The sequence below is a fragment of the Hyperoodon ampullatus genome, assembly GCF_949752795.1.
Source record: "Hyperoodon ampullatus genome assembly, chromosome: 1".
Lineage (NCBI taxonomy): Eukaryota > Metazoa > Chordata > Mammalia > Artiodactyla > Ziphiidae > Hyperoodon > Hyperoodon ampullatus.
In genome coordinates this window covers 187,142,262-187,168,796 of record NC_136914.1, presented here as the reverse complement: position 1 = coordinate 187,168,796, position 26,535 = coordinate 187,142,262, and positions in this window count along the sequence as shown.

Here is a 26,535-nt window from a genome sequence, read left to right as displayed (position 1 = left end):
AAATTATCTACACTAAATAGCAGAAAGGAAATAACATCATGAGAAAGGAGATAATTCTTTAAAAACATTAGAACACACAACTGAAAATTTGAAAATAGTATGTTTACATGAATATATTAAGATTTATATACAAAATAAAAATAAATACATAAAGGTGAATTTTTATAGCTCTTTAGGGACTAGGAAATATCTAACTTTAAGGAAAAAATGAATAGGACAGCTTTAATCTTTTTAAATTAAGCAGCATATTCACTTTTTTTCACAATAAAATGTAAGCTTAACATCAATATATAAAACATATCAGTTGAATCTTTATAGTCAAATTATGGATGGGGCTTGATAAGATCTTCAAAATTTATACCACTACCTGTCAGTCCCACTCTGGCCCTTTGGTAGAATAAAGGACATGTTTTAAAAACTCTACGGCCTCATAGAACACATTTTGGAAACTCCTGACATAGATAATTTCTTCACAGACTTTAATAACAACTATAAAAAAGGATATGGTACTGCATTTGATTTAATCAACATTGACCATAATAAGAAGACAATTATTCTAGTGACTTCCTGAAAGTACATGGACTCTGAGTATAGCTCCAAAGAAGAGAAATGGCTAGATTTTCTCTAGGGGTTCTCTACATTTCTGAATAGTGTTGAACCCTCAATTAATTCCATTCTAAATAAACCACGTTGCACTGTACTTTGGGTCTATTTGGTAATATAGTGGGGCTGTTCACCATGATCTCTGAGTAATGATTACATGTTATAAAATATAAAAGAAACTGCAGAAGATTTGCAAATTAATATTTAGGGTATTTAATGCCTCAAGACTGACGGAATGAAAGATGAATGAAACAGAAGTTTGTACAATTTCAGCAATATAAATTATATGTAAAAAACTTAATCTTATGTGACTGTACATATACATTATCATTATACTTTCAAAGTCCAAATAATGACTTAAATTTTTACTTTTTTTTAACACATATCATTAGTCCTAGATTTGCTAAGTTAGAAATCAGGACTTATATCCAGAGCGCAGGATTTCAATAAACAGTTTATATGTTGACAAAAATTGAGAGGTAGGATAAAGGTGACATCTGAGGTTAATACCAACTCCTGAGGTATTTCATTTATTTTGACTATTAAATTTTTTTAAAAATCTAATTTTCTAGATTGATACTTCGACAGTACCTCCTCTAGAGTGCTGTGTAGTATCAGGAGTAAACCCAAGCTTTTCTAACTGCCCCAATATTAGCTAGAATAAGAAACATAAGCAGAGATTCTATTTATTTACCCCATGCCACTCCACATAGCTCTTTGGGAATGTGTTATCTGATGAACTCAAACTAATGCTAGAATCACTAGCTACAAAAATTGTTTGCTTTATAAAATCTTATTCATGATTGACTTCTATGATGTAGTAATGCAGTGTTTAATCAATGACATAGTTTAACCGTATTTCAGCTCTTTAACAGTGCTATTAAATGTACAACCATAGATTTATGATGTGATCTAATTAAGCAACCACTCCACCTTGACAATACCTGAAAAGGAAGTGCTTTGAGATTTATTAAGGTAAAAGACTTCATGTTTCAAGAATGGAATTTCAGTCTCTGAAAACATCATTCACAATAGGGTGATACTTTGAATTTTGAATCCAGTATAAATAGTAAAGAAGTGTAAATTGATAAAAATATGAAATTATGTCATTATTGTTTCATTTTTCTTACCATCACCCTAACAACTCCATCCAGCTTTAGAAAATCTCCGCATATTTTAAGCCATGATATAGTAAAGCAGAGTAATACACTAGAGGTGCCTATAGTTTAAAAAAAGGAGGGAGGGTGTCAGCTCACTTTGCTGTTTGGCATTTGACAAAGTTCTTTGCTGAACTATACTCTAATTTATTAATTTATAAAGTTGGTATGTTGGACCTGATGATTTCTAACATGTCTTACCGATCTGTGATTCAAGACCATGCAATTTTAAATCAGAAGTGGACACTGGCTTCAACTCAAGAATTAATAGCAGTCATTTGGTAGTGGATTTTTATGTGAATGAGGATTTGATTACTGATCTGGGAAAGGATGTTGTGTTCAGGATGTGGAATGGCTGAGTAGTGGTGATCTGTGTCACAAAATTGTCATATCTGCAGTAGATTTAACCAGAAAGAAAAAGAAAATGTTAAATTAAGAATCTCTCAGTAATAGAAAAGACCTTCTTGAATCCAAGCGATAAAAGTCATTTAAACATAAATTCTTCCTGGTTGTCATGGAATGGATTTCATGACCATTTATCTGCTTAAAAATCTAAAGATTCTTAAAAAAAAATCTAAAATGTTGCACTTATTTTCCGTAAAAGCCCTTAGAAAAATGTAGTTTTAGTGACATAAGAAATATAAAATAGATATTGTTAATCAGAAAAATTAATTTATATTTCAGAAAAAATACCAGCGTGTAATAGAGAAGTTGAATGGACAAAAAAATAATACTTTTTATGAAAAGAAATTCTTTAAAAAAAGAAATTCTTAGTCACTATATTTATCAAGGTCATTTTTAAACCTAAGTACACATCTAATCAAAATATTCTGATCTTTGTCCTTTCAAAATAGGAACACAAATATGTTCAAATGAAGGCATGGTTTTTAGGGTTTTTTTTTATAGTTTTAACTTAGTCAAAGGCAGGCATAAAATCCTAGAAACAGCTGCTAAGTGAACAGGGTTATGTTTGTGACCAAAGTGATTAGTATATGACTTTGCAGAAAGCTTAGTGACTATTTTGCATAACAAGATGTTCAATGAATGGCTACTTCAGAGCATTTGGATATTATAAATCATTACAATATCAATTTGAAATCTAAAAGGCCTCTGAATACTCAGCATGCTACAATAACTCCATGAAATTATTTTTGGCATGGTTCAAGAGTGTGCATCTCGTCGTTACTTTTTCCTGCTGAGAGTGCTCACACAGAACACACTGTTTTTTAAATTACATTTTATAGAATATTTATGGTATCCTTAGGATGTAAGAAAAAATTCAAAGGTACAAGAAGGAGAAATCAAGTTTATGTATATTAAAACAAAGGCAGGATTTAAACATACATATTATTAAAAGACATTTTTCTTTTAGATTGCCTTTGCTTGAGAGAGCTTTTATTAGCATTGTTTTTTGCAAGATGGAAACAGCTTCACAGTTCCAGAAGCCTTTTAAACACAAAGATCTACAAAAAAGATTTATCTTATGCAAACTTAAGCAAAAGTCAGCTGAGACATATTGCAGAGACCAGTAGCTGCTTACTTTCACTCAGATTCCAGTTCATACTTTATCATACAAACAGCCGTATAATTACATTTGACAAATGCTGGGGAAAAGTAAGAATTCCTGTAGATAATTGATTATGCTTTATAACTGGCAAAGAAAAAACAAACAAAAAAACCCCCAAAACAAGAACAAAAACAAAAAACCACTGTCGAATTCCTAGCTACCTTTTAAATGTTTTTCTTTATCTCCAGTGGTCCAATGAATCTCTGTATTTAAATTGGCAAAGCTCTAGTAAGACCTTAGTGAACTATAATATTTTATGCTATGGGGGTAAGATGACAATATAGGCATCAAGTTTGCTTCTGTGTTAGAAAGATTATATGTTTGAGTATGTGTATGACTATGTGTAGGTAAAGTGATATCGGTGAAGGAGACTGTATATATGAATATCTAAAACAACTGTGATAACTTACATGCCATCCATTGTTTTCCAGCCTTCCTAGATTTAGCTAGCCTCAGAGAAAAACATAGTTAAATTCATAGGTGAAAATTGTTAAATTAATTAAACAAGGAAGCCATTAGACTGAGACTGATATGGCTCTAATGCTGAGGCAGCCTATAAGCAAACCAAAATCTAAGCCTGCAAATGCCTCAAGGTTACCAAATCAAAACGCTAAGGATAACCAATCACAAACAGCCAATGAGGTTTTAAGCTATAGCCAATCAATAATGTCCTTACTTTGCATATGTCTTTCCTCCATAAAATTCTCTCCTTAAGTTCCTGTTAGTGTAATGTTCCTAACCATTTCCAGTTTGTTGTTGCCCTATGTGAATCAATAAATGCTCAAATAAATTTTTTTAAAAATTTAATATTCCTGTTTATCTTTTTAAAAAAATGTATGACATTTTTTAATTTGTATTTTTAAAATACATAAGTAGTTGAAGGTTTTAATTAGCTTTTTTTTTCTTTTTTCCTTTAACGTCTTCATTGGAGTATAATTGCTTTACAGTGTTAGTTTCTGCTGTATAACAAAGTGAATCAGCTATACGCATACGGATATCCTCATATCCCCTCCCTCTTGCGTCTCCCTCCCACCCTCCTTACACCACCCCTCTAGGTGGTAAAGCACTGAGCTGATCTCCCTGTGCTATGCAGCTGCTTCCCACTAGCTATCTGTTTTACATTTGGTAGTGTTTATATGTCAGTGTTATTCTCTCACTTCGTCCCAGCTTACCCTTCCCCCTCCCCATGTCCTCAAGTCCATTCTCTACGTCTGTGTCTTTATTCATGTCCTGCCTCTAGGTTCATCAGAACCATTTTTTCTTTTTTTAGATTCCTTCTTAAAATTGTCTTCTATCCATTGTTTTTATCTATTTTATAACTTATTTATGCACTAACCATATTATATTGGTTATATTTTCTTTGTAAATTTGTTTTCTCAGTTCACAGCATGCCTTTGAAGGTGACAGAATACACCACCTCAAAATATGCCACTTTTGAGCTAAAGGCACTAAGCTGCAAATATAAGAACACTCTAATCTTTCTTCTTTTTCTTAAATGCAAGAGACAAAATTCCCATGTGAAAAACATTCTTCCTTTCCATAAGAATGTTACATAATAAGAATGTAACATTCTTATTATCAATGAGAGAGAAGTTGACACCAAGAGAATTCTATACAAGATGACTCTGTTAAAATAATTCTTATCTCCTAAATTAGGAGTTTGGGACTAACATATACACACTACTATATATAAAATAGATAACAAGGACCTACTGTATAGCATAGGGAACTCTACCAAATATTCTGTAATAACCTATATGGGAAAAGGACCTGAAAAATAATGTATATATGTATAACTGAATCACTTTGCTGTACAACTGAAGCTAACATAACATTGTAAATCAACTATACTCTAATATAAAATAAAATAAAATTTAAAAAAAACTGAAAAGATACTGAATAACCCAGAAAAAAATAAAGTGTACAATTTGAAAAAAAAAAAATTCTTACCTTCCTTTAGCCTCTCCACATGGTTTAGTTACTTTTCCACACATACCTCTCTTTGTTCAACCTACTATAAAGGCATGTAAGTTTTGCCAAGGAGAATAACCCTAAGAGGGTAGATTCAAAAATTTGCCTCCCCTACACCTTCATCTTATAGCATTTGACATAGATGTTAAATGATTATACACTGAAAATATTTGCATTCATTTTCTTGCTTCAAACTAAAAACTTATTTAGTACAGAAATCTGATGTTCACCTCTATTTATTTTTATATTAGAAAAGTTTATACCAAATTGTTTAAAACATCTGAAATTGATTTTGATGTAAGGTGTTGATGGGTGCAAAATTATGAATCATTACATTCAAAATTTTCTTCTTTCACACTTTGTGCTATAATTCACCAATTCATCATGGAAACCTTAACAACCAATTTTACAGACAAATATTTTGATCTCTGTTAGAAAAGTAGAATTGTATTCTCAAATCTTTGCTAATGGAATATTACCATGAAACTACTCTTGACTACCATGACATTAAATCTACTTTAAAATTGATCCTTGCTTATTGTTATTTTTAGAAGGTACATTTTACTTTGTTATTAGATATGAAAAGTGCTACCAATTTGAATTAGATATTGCCAGTCAAAATCCTTCAAATATCTAAAGCTCAGCTAAGATACAAAGAATCAGAAACACAAATCCCTGTTCTTGGAGAGTTTACCAATTGAGGAGATCAGTACGCTCTTGCCCACATATATTTATAATTTAAGGCAGACTGCGATAAATAATCAGAACACTGTTGACTGCTGAAGAGAATCAGGGAGGGAAATGGTCAGGAAGAAGTCATGAGATGGCTTCAAATAACACTGAGATGTTGGACACGACTTTGGCAGATGGTAAGATTCACAAGGGCAGTAAAGAAAGAGGAAATCAGAATCAATAAATACCAAAGCCAGGAAAATTTGAGACCTATTTAATAATTCTCAAATAGTATGGTCTCACTCCAGCTGTACAGGTTGTAGAAAGTTTGGGGGACAGATCATAAAAGGCCTACCTGCAATGCCCCAAGAACCTGGATCCTATAACTTTGAGATGGAAGATTTTAAGTTGATTGCTTCCGATAAGAGATCGATCAGTATTGAACCAGGAAATTAAGTTACTAGCAGAAAAGCAAATTTATTATAAAAGGGGAAAACAGTTAAGAGGCAATTGCATTCATTCATGCATTTATTCACTTGTTCATCCATTCAGCAGTGATTTATTAAGTACCTGCTATAAACTAAGCATTGTTCTGAGTTTGCACTCACAGAAATTAATAGACTGCAATAACTTGGTAAGATTTACCTGTCATAAATGGGATGTGAAGATGTTTTTCTAATATGACAACAACAACAAAAGCACAAAGAAAGCATAAAATAACAGATTGTAAATTTGGGTGTACACTTATAAAATGGGCTTCATGGGTAAAACATCTTGAAAGTAAATCAAATGCCATGCTGCAAAAAATATGTACAACTCATATTTCAGTTCCAAGGTTTACTTCCCTAAAATACCAAAAATCCCTATGGATAAATAAGACTAATTACAACATAAACAAACGGGCAAATTATTCAAGTTTTTCTCACTCTGTGTTACAGTATTGATAAGAGGCCCCTCTCTACCCTTTCCAGGTACTTAAAATTTTTTAATTTGTTTTCAGTAAACATTCATATGGAAATTATTCTGTTCCAGATTTATATTAGCCCACAGGGAACATTTTGTTGCTTGGATGCTAATGGAACGTTATTGTGTAACTATTCTTGAGTACTTATCTAGTGGGGGGAAACACACTCTGTGGGAAAAAATAGAGAAAACACCATTTATAAACTTCTAAGGAAATTGGCTTTTAAGAGATTGTACTAGGGTCTAAGATAGAGATTCCAGTTGGGAACTGGGAATTCATTCAGATAATATGTGAAGGCGGAGTAGTCTGGTGAAATGATATTTAAACTGAGCCTTCAAGTATGTGAAGATGACAGACATCTAAGAGAAAGAGCAGTTCAGGCAACAAGAATAAGACAGTTTAAAACCATGCTGTAAAAACATAATAGTTTCAAATTCTATGCTTTATGATTCACTGATTTTGGTAAGCACATTTAAATAAATGTTTGCCTTTATTTTTAATACTGAAAGTTTAAAATCATTTTGAAGGAATGGTTTCAAAAATGTTTTATATCATAGTTTCTTGGCAGCTAGTCTTTGAAACAGAGAAACCTGATAAGATGAGGTTTCTAAAATGCATTTACAAAAACAAGATAGAAAACAAAAATTGTAACATATTTCATAAAATAACATGCTTTCTATTCTAGTAATTAGTTTCTAAGTGGTATTTTATAGTAATTTTGTGTATGTAAGATATTAATAGTTGACAATATTGAGTTAACCAGACTCTATCTTATGATCATTAAACAAATGGGTTTTCCACAGTAATTTACTGAGTTCCATTTAAACTGTGTGTTTAATTTGCATGCTCTTATTAAAACATACTAATTGATGATTCTTTTCTATTTATGGTGTTACTGCATTGTGGGCCTTAGTTATGCATTAGGACAAAATTGGGACCTTGAATCATAATTATATCAGTCTGTGCATTTGTCTGCATATAAGTCCTGGTTAACAGGACCTTAATCATTAACCTTTTTCATATGTCAGTGTTTAAGGACTATTTTAAATTTATTGACAATAATTATCTGAGAGTACAAACATTTTTAAAATTTTAGAGGGCTAAAATTTAAGGACCCTACATGAATCCAAATGTTATTTTGTACTATAAATATATACAGGGCATTATAATTATTTTTATATTATATTTCCTGTAGAACCATTTAAGGACAGGTTGCATGAAAATTAGTTTAAAAATGATTTTATAATGTGTGAAGCTAAATATTTCTTTTAAGTCTTTTTACTTATGAAAGAAAATAATTTTTATTAAATAGGTATGTAAATAGTATTCTATCATTTACAAATTTTAGACATCATAATACAATTTTTGAAATATAGTATTATTACATGTGTACTATCTGCCCCTCACCTCTCACTGGACTTAAATTTATTATCGTCTCACTTTCTTTGGAACAACGAATTCCCTCAGAATTCTTTGTTGAGTGAGGGGAGGGTCCAGAATTTTGGCCTGATCAAGTGGGTCTTATGTAACACATAACAAAATCTGGTTAAAGACAGATAATCTCTGCCATTATGAGGTTCAAATACTTTTCTAGCATGGGGATACTTATTTCATATGTAGGCTATAGGGAAAGTTAGTAACCCTGCCATTTGAGATATTTTATTTTTACATGTGTGGAAACAAAATTATACCAATATCTAGTGAATAAAAATGACTACACAAAAATTAAACCTGACTTAGAATGTAAAATTACCTATGTCCTCCTTCTCTGTATCTACCATTAAGATATACACATTCTCGGGGCTCCCCTGGTGGCGCAGTGCTTGAGAGTCTGCCTGCCGATGCAGGGAACACGGGTTCGTGCCCTGGTCCGGGAAGATCCCACATGCCGCGGAGCGGCTGGACCCATTAGCCATGGCTGCTGAGCCTGTGCGTCCGGAGCCTGTGCTCCGCAGCAGGAGAGGCCACAGCGGTGAGAGACCCACGTACCGCGCAAAAAAAAAAAATATATATATATATATATATATATATATATATATATAATATATATATATATATATACACACACACATACATACATACACACACATTCGTGGGCTTCCCTGGTGGCGCAGTGGTTGAGAATCTGCCTGCTAATGCAGGGGACACGGGTTCGAGCCCTGGTCTGGGAGGATCCCACATGCCGTGGAGCAACTAAGCCCGTGCGCCACAACTACTGAACCTGCGCGTCTGGAGCCTGTGCTCCACAACAAGAGAGGCCGCGACAGTGAGAGGCCTGCACACCGCGATGAAGAGTGGTCCCCGCTCGCCGCAACTAGAGAAAGCCCTGGCACAGAAACGAAGACCCAACACAGCCAAAAATAAATAAATAAATTACTAAACTCCTACCCCCAACATCAAAAAAAAAAAAAGATATACACATTCTCTTACCACCTAAACACACACATACACACACCGTCGTATACACATATGCTTACACATGTACACAACATGTAACACTTAATAACACAGATTCTTTTTTTTTTTTTTTTTTGTGGTACGCGGGCCTCTCACTGTTGTGGCCTCTCCCGTTGCGGAGCACAGGCTCCGGATGCGCAGACTCAGCAGCCATGGCTCACGGGCCCAGCCGCTCCGCGGCATATGGGATCCTCCCAGACCGGGGCACGAACCCGTATCCCCTGCATCGGCAGGCGGACTCTCAACCACTGCGCCACCAGGGAGGCCCAATAACACAGATTCTTGAATTGGACTACCTGGAATAAATCTTGGCTCTATCCCTGAATTGTTGTAAACTTGAGGAGGTCATTTAACCTCTCTGTCTTCACTTTCCTCATCCATAAACAGATCTGTAAAGGTGTACAACGCACATTGCTGTAGAATTAAATGAGGAAACCACCTAGAACAGTGCCTCATAAATAGTAATCGCTAAGCAAATGTTAAAGGATATCATTACCACTACTATTTTAATACACAGCTGCAGAAAGTCTTGGGAGAGATATCAGGAGATAACTGGGGTTTTATTGGGAGGAAAAGAATGATTTCACTTTTGTTTGTAGAAATGTATTGAGTTCAGTCAAGTTAGGAAATGTATTGAGTTCAGTCAAGTTAGGAAATCATGCAGCAAGACTGTGTATCAGAAAGCAGAAAAGACAGCAAGAAAGAGACTATAATGCATTTAACTTTTTGTGACTTTAAAGGCAAAGTGAGCCGGAGCACAGCTGTAAGGCATGTTCGGGAGGCCAGGAACGCCACGGGGCAGTGTCTCAGGCCAGAGTGCAAGCAGCGGGACAGTGATGATGGGGCCCCCGCACGGCAAGTGGCAAGAGCTCAGCATCCACGCGGAGGAGCGGCGGGTGTACCTGCCAGGCTTCCCCAAGCCGAAGAGAGAGCAGAAGACGGCAGCCCTGGAGGAGGTCAAGCAACGGCAGAGGAGGAGCAGCAGAAACCCAGGAGAAGCACTACCAGGACCACTGGAAGATGCAGACAACTGGACCAGCTAGTGACGGCAAAAACGGGGTCCCTGCAGTACAAACACCCAACTACACGGACACTGCAACTACAATGGAGCTACCTGGACTTCTTGGGGGTCAGGCCCCTCTGACTGTGCCACCTGAGCAAAGGGTCGGCCACGGGTCTGGGGAAGCGGCACCATCTATTTAAAACCCAAGCTGAACCTTACCCAGGAAGTCAGGGACCCCTGCAATCCCAGAGGATATCCCCCCTCACTGCACTGCTGTGTGCACAGACCCAGTTGCAAAAAGGTCAAGCAGGAATATCCGTGAAGGCTCAGGACACCACCAAGAAGCCCAGAGGGTCACTCATAGTGGCAGGAACCAGCTGACAGGTAAAGCCTGGCACAGCTGGGAATCAGCCCCTGCCCAGACTAGGCTGGTTGGACCTGTCCTGTCTCAGCTTAGCTGTTCCCCTAACTGTTGGCTCAGAGGTGATGATGCCACAGTCCAAGGTTGGGATGCCAGGACCTCTCCGGAAGGAGCAGGCAGTTTAGAGCTGGCTTCTCCTGGGAAGAAACTTCAAAGTCAAGTTTGGGACCTCTTTCCAGGGGCAGGCTTTTGGAGTGGTGGGAATGGTTAGGGAGAGTGGGTCCATCCCTAACTCTCCAGCAATTTTCCCTTTCGGTAGTATTAGATCTGGACTCCCTAACAAGAGTTGGAGAATTCTATCATCACTGGTAGAATCCAAGTCCATCTGTTGCTCTGAAAATTGGGCAGCTGGGGTAGGGTGGGTAAGCAGCACTGGCCAGTACTTTTTACTGGCTGAGACTTCAGACTTGTCCCTTCTCCTTGGTCTCTTTGGTCTCCTCAGCTGAAATTTAAGTAGTGGAAGCAGATGTGTTCTGAAGAATTCCCCTTCCCCAAACTTAGGCAGCTTCCCCAGGCTTCCAGCATATCCCAGACAGCGTCCAACATAGGAGAAGTTATTAATTATTTCTCAAGAAAATGAATCTTGACGCACCTGTAAATGTGCCCCTTTCAGAGCAGACCCTTCAGGAGGCCAGAAACAAGATAGCCTTGTTTCTTCCTTGTCCCAGCTTGTGAGCCACTCACCTCACTCATACTCCCCAGGGTTCTTCTGAGCAGGACCACTGGCAAGATCCAGGTCCACCTCTGGCATGTAGATGAGCTACCAGTGAGGACAACCAGAGCTCCTGTTCTGGAGCATTGCCACTTACTGGCTCCTCTGATTCTGGGTTGTGCCCTGGTTAGGGACATTTTGTTGGGCCCTAGAACTAGGACTGCAAAGGGGCATAAGATGTATCCTCATGATTGGTGAAGATCATGGACTAGAGAGAGAGATGGTCAAGGTGACAGGACAGTGCTGTGATGGGCGTACAGCTGCAGATTCTACTCAACCCTGGGTAGAAATCCCAGAGGGATCCTGGAGAAAAGGGAGCAGGGAGTTGAAGTCTGCAGTCTTTCAGGGCAGGCCTTCTCCCCGACCACCCCAAGGAGGACCTGCCAGTAGCAGCCCTGCCCCACCATTGTGTAGGCTCAGGAAATGTGCCAATATGCCTGACTGTTCTCCTATGTCATTGTCAAAACTTACTGTCTGATGTATATATGTGCCACATCTTCTTTATCCATTCATCTGTTGATGGACACTTAGGTTGCTTCCATGTTGTGACTACTGTAAATAGAGCTGCAATCAACATTTTGGTACATGACTCTTTTTGAATTATAGTTTTCTCAGGGTATATGCCCAGTAGTGGGATTGCTGGGTCGTATGGTAGTTCTATTTTTAGTTTTTTTTAAGGAACCTCCATACTGTTTTCCATAGTGGCTGTATCAATTTACATTCCCACCAATAGTACAAAAGGGTTCACTTTTCTCCACACCATCTCTAGAATTTATTGTTTGTAGAGTTTTTGATGATGGCCATTCTGACCGGTGTGAGATGATATCTCATTGTAATTTTGATTTGCATTTCTCTAATGATTAATGATGTTGAGCATTCTTTCATGTGTTTGTTGGCAATCTGTATATCTTCTCTGGAGAAATGTCTATTTAGGTCTTCTGGTCATTTTTAGATTGGGTTGTTTGTTTGTTTGATATTGAGCTGCATTAGCTGCTTATAAATTTTGGAGTATTACTCAGCCATAAAAAGAAATGAAACTGAGTTATTTGTAGTGAGGTGGATGGACCTAGAGTCTGTCATACAGAGTGAAGTAAGTCAGAAAGAGAAAAACAAATACCGTATGCTAACAAATATATATGGAATCTAAGAAAAAAAATGGTCATGAAGAACCTAGGGGTAAGACGGGAATAGAGACACGGACCTACTGGAGAATGGACTTGAGGATACGGGGAGGGGGAAGGGTAAGCTGTGACAAAGTGAGAGAGTGGCATGGACATATATACACTTCCAAACGTAAAACAGATAGCTAGTGGAAAGCAGCCGCATAGCACAGGGAGATCAGCTTGGTGCTCTGTGACCACCTAGAAAGGGGGGGGGTGGGGATTGGGAGGGTGGGAGGGAGGGAGACGCAAGAGGGAAGAGATATGGGAACATAGGTATATGTATAACTGATTCACTTTGTTATAAAGCAGAAAGTAACACACCATTGTAAAGCAATTATACTCCAATAAAGATGTTAAAAAATAAATAAATAAAACTTACTGTCTGATGATGTGTGATGATGGCTAATGCATGTCTGAAGGCCACATCTGAGTGGGGGAATGAGAAGCTCAGGGCTTGTCACTCAGAGGCCCCTTGACCTGGCTTTTCAGCTCCTTCTATCTGTTCTTCCTGTTGCCTCCATTGTCCTCCCCTGTGCTGGGGGTGGGTGATTCACTTTACTTGGTTGCCTTCAATCTGGGCGTGGGGTGGGGCCTATTCCCAAGCTCTCCATGTGGTTCTGATACTCAACCCAGGACAGGGAGTGTGAGCCATACCCTCACAGGACCCAGTGAGCACGAACAGAGCTGGGCCCCAGGTATCAGTGCACATGGAAGGACTTGGGTTTGAATCCTAGCTCTGTCCCTCAGCCTCTGTGTTAGCTCCTTGCTGTGCTGATCTCTCTGGGTCTATTTCCCCACGTGTAAGATGAAATAAAACACTGACCTCTTAGGGCTGCCCTGAGGTTGAAATGAGACCATGTGATGAACCACTTCCCAGAGCACCTGGCCTTCCCTTGTGTGAGTGCCTTCAGTGTGTGTTTGCAGCAGCTGCCTCCTGCTGACCCGGGTCTCTTCTTCCATTCCCACTGACAGGGGGTCACTTCTAATTTACACCTACCATTCATAATGTTTTTAAGTATTAAATTTTCATCCACTCTCAAAAAAAAAAAGCAAACTTGGTTTGCATCTAACCCAGGTGAGCAGAAACTACGTAGCCTGGAGAGAAATGCACAGGTGCTACCTTTGATTGATCTAAATATGGGCTCCTTCCTCATACTTGCCTATTTTTATTCTCATCTGATGGCCAAATGCACTGTGCGATATAGATGTAGTATGTATTTGTATTATTATTGTAACTTGTATTATTGTCATTGTTATTATATTATACATTGCATCTTTAGAATTGCTTTTAGAAAAATAACTTACCTAATGTGAAAAACTTTTCAATTATAGAATTAGTATTAGAACCCAATTCTTCACATTCTTAATATAGCACATTTTTCATTACACCATTTGTTATGAATGTTGCATTTAAGAAATATTGTCAAATGTTTTAAGGAACAGCAATAACATTGTGATTAAGACTATACATTGATAAGAATTGTAGTAAATATTTCCAAATCTTGATACTCATTTTAATTTATCATCAGTGAAATGAGAAATCTGAGACAAGTCACAGAAATATCCCTGAAACATGTATACCATGTAGTTTTTAAAACAAAACGCTATGAACACATAATAAGTTAGCTAAAGGAAACAAGTTAAACTCAAAAACTAATACTAAAACCAAACCTTTACATTGCTCTCTCTCAGGAAAAAAAGGTAATAATAGCAAAATCTAAATTTATATTTTTCTTTTATAATTGGAAAAAATGTGATCTATAGTATCACATGAATGGTTAAGACATTCTTGGTATCTAGTGAAGTATATCATATCTGGGAAGACCACACATTCTGTTTGTCCTGGTCAGTCCTAGTCCCCTATTTTTCTTGCATCACTTTTGTTTAACATTTGTCCCAGATTTCTCATTATTTAACAAAATGTTACTAATAGTAGATATATAAAAAACACATCAGGATTATTTTGATAGATCCCAACTTTGTACTTCCAGGTGCAAAAACACAAATGGGTGAAGAACAATGTTCTCACTTTAACTATGGTTAAATAAATAATTAATAAGCTATAAGACACATCTCTCTTTTCCTGGTCCTTTCCAAACAAGGTAACTCCAACCAATATTTCACAGACAGCACATACAGCCCTCCACTGGTATAAAGAATATAGTGGGAGAAGTATTCAAAGCTGTTATCCAAGGCTCCCCACTTAGTTGACTGGGCAGTTGGGACATGGGCTCTGCCATAGTCTGTGAGATACATGAAATCGCAAGACACGGTTGGTAGTAGGTGGGGTTAGTGTGAAAATGAGAGAATTATAGTTTTGGTGGATGTGAAATAAGCATAGACAATACAGATGCAATGGTCCTGCCATAGAGCATATAGAGAGTAGCCTGAGGCTTCTTACTGCACAAGACTTGTCATTTATGGTTTGGTGTAAATCTACAATGAATGTTCATTTATTGATTTAGTATTTTAGAGTTTATTTAATCTTTAGCCATAAACCCTTTCTGCAGCAATGAACAGCCCAACCCCCCGAAAGTACATATGTAATGAAAAGGAACTAAATGTTCATTTCCCAAGAAAATTGATGTCATTTGCATACAATGTTTGTTGGCATTTACTGTATTTTATCATTGGCTGCATGCAAAGTAGAAGATAAAATTGCTAAAGAAGCAGTAGCACTAATTACAGAAGTGAATAGCTATACTAATAAGATTATGCCCTAAAACAAAGATTTAACACATGCAGCTTAAGATGCAATAAGGTGTATTTACATATAATTCATGAAGCATGGTATTACATTCAGATCAAATGAGATATTGACTACACATTTTTGAGACAAATGTCTATGTGGTACATACATTGTCTTTTTGCAGCTCCTCATTAATCAGATGTTAGAAATATTTGATCCTTTGATGACCTACTTGGTAAAAAAACGTAGGTATCCTAAAATAATACTATATCTTTCTATAAACTAGTCATCTAAAATCTGGTTGCATTTTGTTTAAAAATTATAACCTTGGAATCCTTAATAGAGTCATTCAGCAAGAACAACACTAAAAAATTCAACTTTTGGAGCTTCTAGTGAATTATAATTTTTAAGAATAAAGACTGTGTAAAGGAAAAGATATATAAATGTGGCCCTACAAAATTATGGGGGGGATTTAACAAGATAAAAAATGAAAAGTAAAAGAGTAATTTTATTTTGAAATTCTATAAATACTCTTTAGAATACATTATAGAAAATAAACTTTTGATGGAACTCTCAGTTTTTGATTGGATAAAATATTTTCTGTACTTGAATAAAAAAACTTGACAAGTGTTCTAATTTTTTCCAGCATCTAAATTTGTCAAAACATTCAAAAAACTCACATACAGAATATATATTGAATTTTTTTACATAAAAGTATTTTCATAAAGAAGTACTCTATATAAAGGAAAAAAGGACAGTGCCTGTGAAATTATTTGGATTGAAATATTGACACATTTCAATATAAAAAACTTATACTGAGCTTATGCTTCATTTAGTGGAATTGTTTCAGGCTTACCTTGGAATTTGTAGGGAAAGAATTTCTCAATTACAAATTAATAGTCTACAGAGAAGAGTCAAAGATATCAACAATTTTATATTTGTTAGTTATGAAATACAACTTAAGAGGAAACTGAAGGCTATTCTAGTAAATAAATGAAAAATTATGAAACAATGTCAAAAAAATAATGTTCTTAGAAAAATACCATAAACTTGATTTTAGAGTGAGGGCTAAGGAATGGATTAAAGTACATGAAAATGTACCAAGAATAATTCTTGTTATGTTTTTATATTTAGATAAACAAAATAATTTCTTTTTTTGCTCCACATACGTGAATACATGTTCATTTTTAGACAGTTTTATTCTTCAAAAACTCTAAAAGTTTATTTCATAAAGCTAACACTATGATAAATAAATATGATTGCTACATATAAGTAATCATTTTTCTACTACCTTTCACTCTCAGAAGTGTGCTAGTATGGATAATATATTATGGGTTCACTTTAACTTAATCAGTTGGCTGAATAGGCAGCTGATGTAACCCACAAAAAATGTATTCTGGTTCCACAGATGCCAGTACCTGTTTCCCTGAACTTATTCTGAAAAAAAATTAAAGCCACAAGGAAGACTCATACCACACGTGCCCATGTATTTTCACCAAGAATTATGAATTTTTAAAATTTTGCTACATATTTTCTATTCTTTTATGTACTTTTACATACATTCCTTTTTTCCTGAATAATTTACAATTAGGTTGCTGATGGTACAGTACTTCACCACCAAATTAGAGTCATTAGGAGTTCTTTTTATGTATGCCTCAGAACTCAGTTTGTGATAGTTAAGTTAAGCAAACCTACATTTTGGTATGGAGTCATTAAAATCATATCAGCATTAAGGTTATAAAAAATAAATTATAATCACCTTTAGCATTAATTAATAGGTGGATAAATGTACTTTTCCTATATTTGATATTTACTGAGAATCTATTTTCCCACTTTCTGTATTTAATAAGTGATAAACATGATAGTCAAAGGCCATAGACACAGAAGACTTAAATCTCTTGAGTTGTGACAAACAGGAGATAGAATAATAATTATATTTATGTCATTAAAAGCTTTGAAGAAAAATAGATCAGGGCAAGTTAATAAATAACAACTGGGGTACTGTTTCAGATATGAATATATAAGCTAGGCCATTCTTTGGAGTTATATTTGAACATAAACTTGAAAGATGTGAAAATATCAGTGAGGTGAATATCTGGCAGTCGAATGCTACAGTCAGAAGGAACATCAAGTGCAAAGGCCTTATTGAAGTATAAGTTTTGTTTGATCAAGGAAGAATAAAAGGGTGATGTAGCTTGAAGGCAGAAAATGATGGGGAACAAAATAGGTGATGATGTCAGAGCAGCTGCCACATTGGTTGGGACCACAAGGTGTTTTTGTTTGTTTTTTGGCGGTATGCGGGCCTCTCACTGTTGTGGCCTCTCCCATTGCGGAGCACAGGCTCTGGACACACTGGCTCAGTGGCCATGGCTCACGGGCCTAGCCACTCTGCGGCATGTGGGATCTTCCCGGACCGGGGCACAAACCCGTGTCCTCTGCATCGTCAGGCAGACTCTCAACCACTGTGCCACCAGGGAAGCCCCACAAGGCTTTTTAATCATTGCCCAGAATTAGGTTTAAGGGCATGTAAACTATAGTGCTTGGGCCACACAGCTTTACATGGCCTATGAAGCCAGTACTTTTTTTTTGTTTTACATTATTAAATGTTAATAAAACATCAGAAAAAAAGGAGAACATGTAGCAGAGACTATACGTGGATCAGGAGACCAAAAATATTTATTTTCTGGCCCGTTCCAGAGGAAAAAAATGTCAACTCCAGATTGAAAGCCATTAGGATCTGAGAGCTGAAGAGTCACATACTGTGATTTATATTTTATAAAGATCACTCTGAGGGCTATGGTGAACATATTTTGTAGGTGGGTAAGAGCAGAAGATGCGATGGCACTCAACATCACTAATGATTACAGAAATGCAAATCAAAACTACAATGAGGTATCACCTCACACCAGTTAGAATGGGCATCATCAGAAAATCTATAAACTGCAAATGCTGGAGAGGGTGTGGAGAAAAGGGAAGCCTCTTGCACTGTTGGTGGGAATGTAAATTGATACAACCACTATGGAGAACAGTACGGAGGTTCCTTAAAAAACTAAAAATAGAATTACCATATGACCCAGCAATCCCACTTCTGGGCATATACCCTGAGAAACCCATAATTCAAAAAGACACATGCACCCCAATGTTCATTGCAGCATTATTTACAATAGCCAGGTCATGGAAGCAACCTAAATGCCCATCAACAAACAAATGGATAAAGAAGATGTGGTACATATATACAATGGGATATTACTCAGCCATAAAAAAGAATGAAATTGGGTCATTTGTAGAGACGTGGATGGACCTAGAGACTGTCATACAGAATGAAGTAAGTCAGAAAGAGAAAAACAAATATCGTATATTAACGCATATATGTGGAATCTAGAAAAATGGTATAGATGAACCAGTTTGCAAGGCAGAAATAGAGACACAGATGTAGAGAACAAACGTATGGACACGAAGGGGGGAAGCGGGGAGTGGGGGTGGTGGTGAGATGAACTGGGAGATTGGGATTGACATCTATACACTAATACGTATAAAATAGAGAACTAATAAGAACCTGTTGTATAAAAAATAAATAAAATTCACACACAAAAAAAAAAGATGCAATGGCAGTAGTCCAGGCATCAGGTGGTGATAGGTCCAGCCAAAAATTGCCTGGATTTGGGATGTAATTTGAAAATAACATCAGCATAGTCTGCTGATGGTTTGGTGTATGAGGAAAGGAAAATAATCAAGGATCAGTCATAAAAGTATAGACTGAACTACTACGTATTGTTTTATCTGAGGAGGGAAAACCCATAATGCACACTTTTTGATAGTGTTCAGGTTTACAGATGATTTTTATTCTCCCTTTAGAGTTAAACTCTTCTCATAGTTTGTTATTTCCTCATACTTTTTGTTAAGAAGAAAAAAGAAAGCTGCTATAACAAGTGATTTAGAAAACATTAACTGTTATAAAAAGTTATCTTTCTTAATTACTATTCTTTAATATATTTCCAATTTAAGCATCAGTTTCTCTGACACCACATTTCAAAATAACATCTTAAGAGTGGCAAATGTATTTTGTTGAAAACATAGAAAATAACACAATCATATTCACTTTAAATTTATTTTGTCATTTTAAAGACCCTTACTGTATCTCTACTGGAGCTAAATAACTATTTTTGTTAATGTGCTTAAGTAGCCTATAACCATTTTCCCATTTTACACAGTTAATCTAAAATAATCATTTCCCCTGTTATATTATTCACCATGAAACAATTTACCAAAGCTTTATGGTATCTGTTTTTAACAAAGTTAAAGTCCTTTAATGCTGATATTTCCATTTTTAAAAAAAACTCAATAGCCTTTGCTCTATATACTCTTTTCTTACATTAAAAACCCTCATTTCTAACTATTTCAATACCTCTATTTCATCTATATTGTTACAATATAATACATTCAACCATTTGCTTCTTGAAGGACTTTTAAGTTGGCCAATATCTTAGAAAGAATTACATGGGATATATGATGAACATTTCATCATAAACAACTTAAAAAAGAAAAAAACTTAAGAGAAAAATGATTATTTATATCAAAGAAGCCTCTCATATTATTGTTCTATATAGGCATTCTCCTGTCAAGAGATTATTGTAGTGTGGATATTGATCTGATAGCACTAATAAAACAAATAGCTGAGACAACTACTGCTTCCAACATTAATGGCCATACCATGATAGTGGGTAGGTAGCTTAAAGAGAATGGTCTTTTATATATGTCTCTTATGATTAGCAAAACACTATATTGCTTACCAATAGTAAATGTATCAAATAATTATCTACAAAAATAATTTTATTGTTCTGGAAATCTCACCTGCTAGAGGTGAATGAATTAAATAATGGTCATGGAAGCAACAGAGGCATACCAATACTGTCAACCTCATGAGAGATTACAGATTTTGACCAAATTAGCTAGTTATGAAAGGAATAATTTTACCCATTGCTTTCCAAATTTATGAGTTATTTGCTGAGATTAAGCACATCAGTCTTTTTTGTTATAATTCAATAAAAATTATGTAAAGCAGTTTCCACAGTACCTGGCATATCTAAGAGCAAGAGGTGATACCTATAGATCAAAATAAATGTCACCTAAAACCTTTAGAAATCAATTTCCAATTATATTCAGACAAAACTGAGTAGCAATTAGTCAGAAGATTAACTTTAATAATTGGCCAAATGTTCTGTAAACTATATATCATATATAGATGTTTAAGATATCATCTGCACACCAATAAAATATTATACAATGTTGTAGAGATGATAGAAAATTCCTGCATACTTAGACAAAATTCAGAAAAAAATAATTTATCATCCATCAGTGAGACTGATAAAATACTTGATGAAAAACCTTTAGTGCTGAAAGCATAAGATTTGATATGGTAGATATAATAGTCATTACTCTTTATAAAACAGTTGACTCACAAAATCAAACTAAACTGTCATTTTTTGACACTAATAGAAATGAAGATCAGATGCACTCTGCTGTATTTAATATAACATTTGATAAACCTGTTTTGACAGATGTCTTGTATAATATCCCTTCTCCAGCAAAGAATATACAGGTTTTTTAAAAAAATTAAAATAATATAGTTTCACATTTTGAGCCAGATTTATAGTAATTAACAGGTGAACATAACAGAAATTTTAATATATTTTTGTTGTTTTGATCCAGTCTTACATTAAACACCTCAGAGTTTAGAGATTGTAATTTTCCTTCACTACGGAACATTACATATTTATTATAGTTTAAGATTAAATTTTTTTGACATATCCTGTTAGATCTTGGTAAAAGCACTTTTGCATGCTCAGTCTCACTTTTTATCCACTTTTCTATCAGTACTTTTCCAGGTATATATATATATTATTCACTTAGACATCACCTATCTCCCTGAGTTAATTGTCTACTTTGGTATTTCTAATGAATGTAAGGTTCCAAGTATCTTAACACATATTTTTCTTTTTACTTTCTAGCATTCCCTTATCACTTTAGGTGACATTTTCACTTGGTTATCTCAGGAATGTAGTATTAGGAAACTAAATGACTGGACTAAAGGAACACCTAGTTTGGTATCAGGTCTAGATTCAAATCTCTACTTTCCCATTTACTAGGGGTATGGCTTACTTACGTTATTTGATCTTTTTAGGTTTAGTTTAACTCCTTTTAAAATGAGAATGATCACACCATTATGGGATGTTTGCAACAATAAAGATGAGATTAAGTGGCTAATTACTGTCACATAATCCCATAATAAACGGTACCTATTTTTACACAGGTTCATTTCTTATATTTCCTTTAAACCCCAGCAAATGTATGAAAAGTGCTCTCAAGGCAAACTTAAACATCTGGCTGCACCTTTCATCATAACTTTCCTGAACAATTTTCATGGGACAGATACTGCATTTTTTCTTGTTCTCAGCCTCTCTCAGCATGCTACTGTGTTTGAACAAGACAGCAAACCACCGCAAATCTCAAATGTTTGGGATACTGAGAAAAATAGACTTTATTTTAAATTATCGTCTTACTTCAAAGGAATGTTTTGCTATCCAACTATCATGTATAAAAAATCTTAATAGGATAAAGGGACGTTTTTCTTTCCTTAATTGCAATGGCCCATGGATATTCATTTTGATATCTGAGAAAGAGATGAGAAAGAAAGTGGAGCAAACACCTCACTTAATTAGCTGGTTCATGCCACTCAGCATACCTAGGTTTAAATACCAATTCATTCAGAGACAGGACTAAATTTTTGAAACTCCCCTTCTTTGTCTTTTCAATAACCAAAACCACTGGGGAGTTGTACATAGTACCTTTCATCAGCTGCCCTGTGTTATGATACTATTTATAAGACAAAGAGATTTACATTTGGCAGGAGAAAAAAGAAAAAGACCTACGTACAGTGGCCTAGAGGACAAAATATGTCCCATACTCACTTAGGTACAAAGGCATGATTCCTCTCTGAATGGATATTAAATGTCTGGGAAGGCAACTCTGAATGTTTCATAGTAGTGTGGGTCAGTTGTCCCTTTAATACCCTTCACAACTTGGATAAAGTTTTCTTTCCAGTGTTTCTAATATTGAAATGTGGGAGTTTCAAAGATGAACCCAAAGTAATCACACTACAGTACATAATTAATCTTGATATCGAGAATTTCCTGAGCTGCATATTAAAGTATTGCTTGCTTATTTTTTCACTAGTCATTTTTCTTGGTAAAAAGCAAAGAATATCAATTCTGCATTTCATAGATGAGAGAACCTCTCCCCCCACATATGTTATATATGTATATGTACATATATGTATATAATGTGTTTCATGTACATATATATACATATATTTTTATTGTACTGTGTGAATTAAAATACAGATAAGAAAACAGATAAAATATGCCTGCATAGATTGATTTAATCTTCCATATTCTCAAAATAACTACTTTCCTTTGAAAACTGCAAGACATTTTTATAAAGTAAATTTTGCTTTATAGTATTTGGGACAAATTCTTACACATTTAGTTGCTACTTTGTGTGAAGGAAATTGCCATCAACCTGGGCATGCTGCCTTGTGTAGAGAGTAGTGTGTAAATTTAACGTGTCATACAGGACATTCTTTCCTTCACAATTAAGTTAGAAATTCTGAGTGCCTTATATTAATATTGGAGATATTCACCTATAGTAAGCACTAATAAAAGAAGAGAATACAGACTAGAAAAACAATTTTTATATGAAACTATAACACAATATGGTCATTTACTTTCATTTTACTTAGATTTGAAACCACCACGTTTCACAAATACTTTTTGGAACCACTGCCAAAATTCTTATGTCTAAGTTATACTTGTTTAGAAAATCTATAGCAAATTATGTTAAATTTAAAGAAGTTATGATATATAATTCTCATTAATAGATACATTTTTACATTTTCTTAAAATAAATGTACTTTACAAACCATTTATATAGTAAGACTTACTGTGTCCTCTATTCAGGGAACAGTTTCACCTTCATAATTTTTTTCATAGATGTAAAAAGAGAAATGTAAATGGCTTAATTTAAATCTAAATTAATAATTCAATAAATTTAATTCCCTTGCACGGAGATAATGTGATTAATCTACGAAGGATGATGTTTTTCCACTTGTACATGTTTCATAAATTTCTCAGGCATTAAGTACTTTAGATTTTTCTCTTGCATGCTCATGAAATAATCTTTAAAAGCTGTTTGTACACATTGAAATTCAAACAGCTTATTTTCATTGTTTTTATTTTCAATCATTGTATATGTCCTTGAGGCTAATATAAACTTATTGAAAGTCGCATTGCAACTTAGGCAAACTGTGGTGTTTTCTAAATGATGATAATACTATAAGCCAATAATTCCAGTGTTGAAAAATTATTAACTAAATAATGTTAATTCTAGATAATATGTGCTGTATATATGATTACAGTATGCCAGATACTGTGCTAAGATAAACACATGCACATATAGATATACATACACTCATATTTATGTATTGGTACTGTCATTCTTACCATTTTACAGATGATAAAAATGAAGTTTAGAGGAGTTAAGAATCTTACTATCTTGGCCAATGTCTTATATTTGCAGAGCAGTGATCTTAACTATGATGTTATACTGCCTGCTATCATGATTCACTGTCCTAATTCTTTGTTCCTTAAAAAATCATGACAGCACACTATCCCATTGGTTTTAATAACTGATCTTTTCTCTTCATCATTCTTTTCTCACGAACCAAGAATATGCTAGGTATGGTGATAAATAACATTTATGTGACCCTTACCATGTACCAAACTACTGAAAATAATGCTATGGGGATGAACTAGTATTATCAATTTTTACAGATAAAAAAACTGAGGCATTGACAGAATAAAACTTCCCTTAAATTGCAAAGCTAGAAAGTGATGAAACCATGATATATGAACCCAAGAAGGCTTGCTTCAAAAATCCTTACTCTAAATCATCACTATGCTTGCTTTCAAAGCAAAGATGTATATGACAGTCCTTGTTCTCAACTAGGTTATTACTGTGATAGAGAAATAAGACACATACACATGAAACATAACTTGCAATATCAGCCAAACATGGTGCATGACAAAATAATATATAGTATGAGTGGGAAGTACTACTGGAATTTAATAGTGGAAAAATCATCTCTTTCTCTTTTTTTGCTTCCTCAGAGCCTCCATTTCACCTTCTTTTTACATTCACGTCCAATTCAACGTAAGTTAAAAATGTTCTAGAAACTTGTGCTATATCTGAACTAACTGGGTTTCAGTTATTCACTCTGCTCTGTCTAGCAGTAATTTAATCACATGCACAAGACATAGGGTAAGAAATTTTTTTTAGCTCATGTTATAAATACATTCATGATGGATTTAAGCAAAACTTACATTTGATAATAGTAAGTAATTTATCACAAATGAAAATTATAAAATATAGCACTTCTGTAACAGAAAATACACTCTAGAAATATTTGTGATTTTCATAGAAGATGATATTTGGTTTCCTATTATTTTATTATATAATAACAGGAAATGTGACTTCAACTATTACTTCAGATGTTTCTCACTTTTCTTCATCAGTCACACCCTCAGAAAATATGCAACTCAATTGCTGGCTCAACTGTACAGACATGAATTAGTTCTTAACTAAGAGTTACACAGCATCATTGAGACAAAAGTAAAATCATTCTTATTTCTTTAGGTCCTTAAATTATCTATAGTCTTGGACATTAATGCCCAATCTCAAGCAAACTTCCTTCTTAGTTTTGATGACTGTACACTTTGAATCTCTTTCTGAAGTTTGATGGTGCCTTTTCTTTTTCTCTTCATTTCCCTCACCTCTGCTTGGTTTGATACTTGATTTTGATATTCAGTATTTATATGACCTCCTATGCAGGTTTATCCAGTTTTCTTCATGCCAGTGCTATATCCTCCACTCTTGAGTAATCTGAGTATATAATACAGTTACCTCAAAATCAACATGTTAAAATGTAATTAATTTTTTTCTCTAAACAGACTTCCTTGAGGCTTAAACCACTCCTCTTTTAATGGGTCCAAAATCTGAACCTATCCCCTTATCTTGTTTTAAAAGTAAGTCCTATTTTCTCTTTCAGAATAACTCTATTTCTTTCTTCTTTGTGTTTAATGCCTTCAAGTGAGTTCATATCCTCACAAATTCTCTCCATTTTAACAGCCTCCTGGCGATAACCACAGATATGACATGTAGCAATCATAATGACACAAAGCCAGTGTATATTCAGTCTCTAAGTATAAACCTCAACGTAAAATGTAATTAAATTGCATACTATTAAAAGTACTGAAGTAAAAGTACTGCATTAAAGATAATCTGCTGGTGCTTCTATAAACCATATAAATTTATGGGTTGAGAAAAATAGTGTTTTTACATTTAAAAAAATATTTTAATTTGATTAGCCACATCTTAACAAAACACTTTTATCAGTCTTATTGACTAAGGATTTATTAAATTGTGAGGATGCTCTTATAGAGATAATAATGACAGGGGGACAGGAATAGCTACCTTAACTTTTAAAAGAAGATTAACAAAAAATAGTGTGTCATGGTGATCTTTGAGAAGGAAATAAGAAAATTATCATTTCTACTCGAGTAACTCTATGGTCGCTTGTCTATATTTTTATTAAGTGCAATTCTTTTTTCACCAGAGATTTTTTTAAGTAGTTACTCTAAAACTCTCACCTCTTCTTTTACTATGTAAGCCAATTACCTAAGTAAAAGGAGTAACTATTTCTCAGAGACCAGGTTAAATCAAAGTTATTCAGCTTAAATTCTCTCCAGCTACCTATCTTCCTCCTTTTAAAACTTTTCAAAAAAATATTAAGATATCAGCACTATCAATTTTTACCACTTTCTGATCAGGAAAGTAAGAGAAGAACTTTTTTTCTTAAAAATTAAAAGAAAAAAATTCAAACTGCAAACCAACTTGTAATAATTGTGAAATTCTTCTGTCTCAATTCTATAAACAGCATCTGTTTCCCTAATTCACACTATCAAACACTTGCAGAAGGAAGAGAGAGAGGCCAGGAATACTAGATTCTGATTAATTTTGCTATCAATTGCTATGTAATTCTG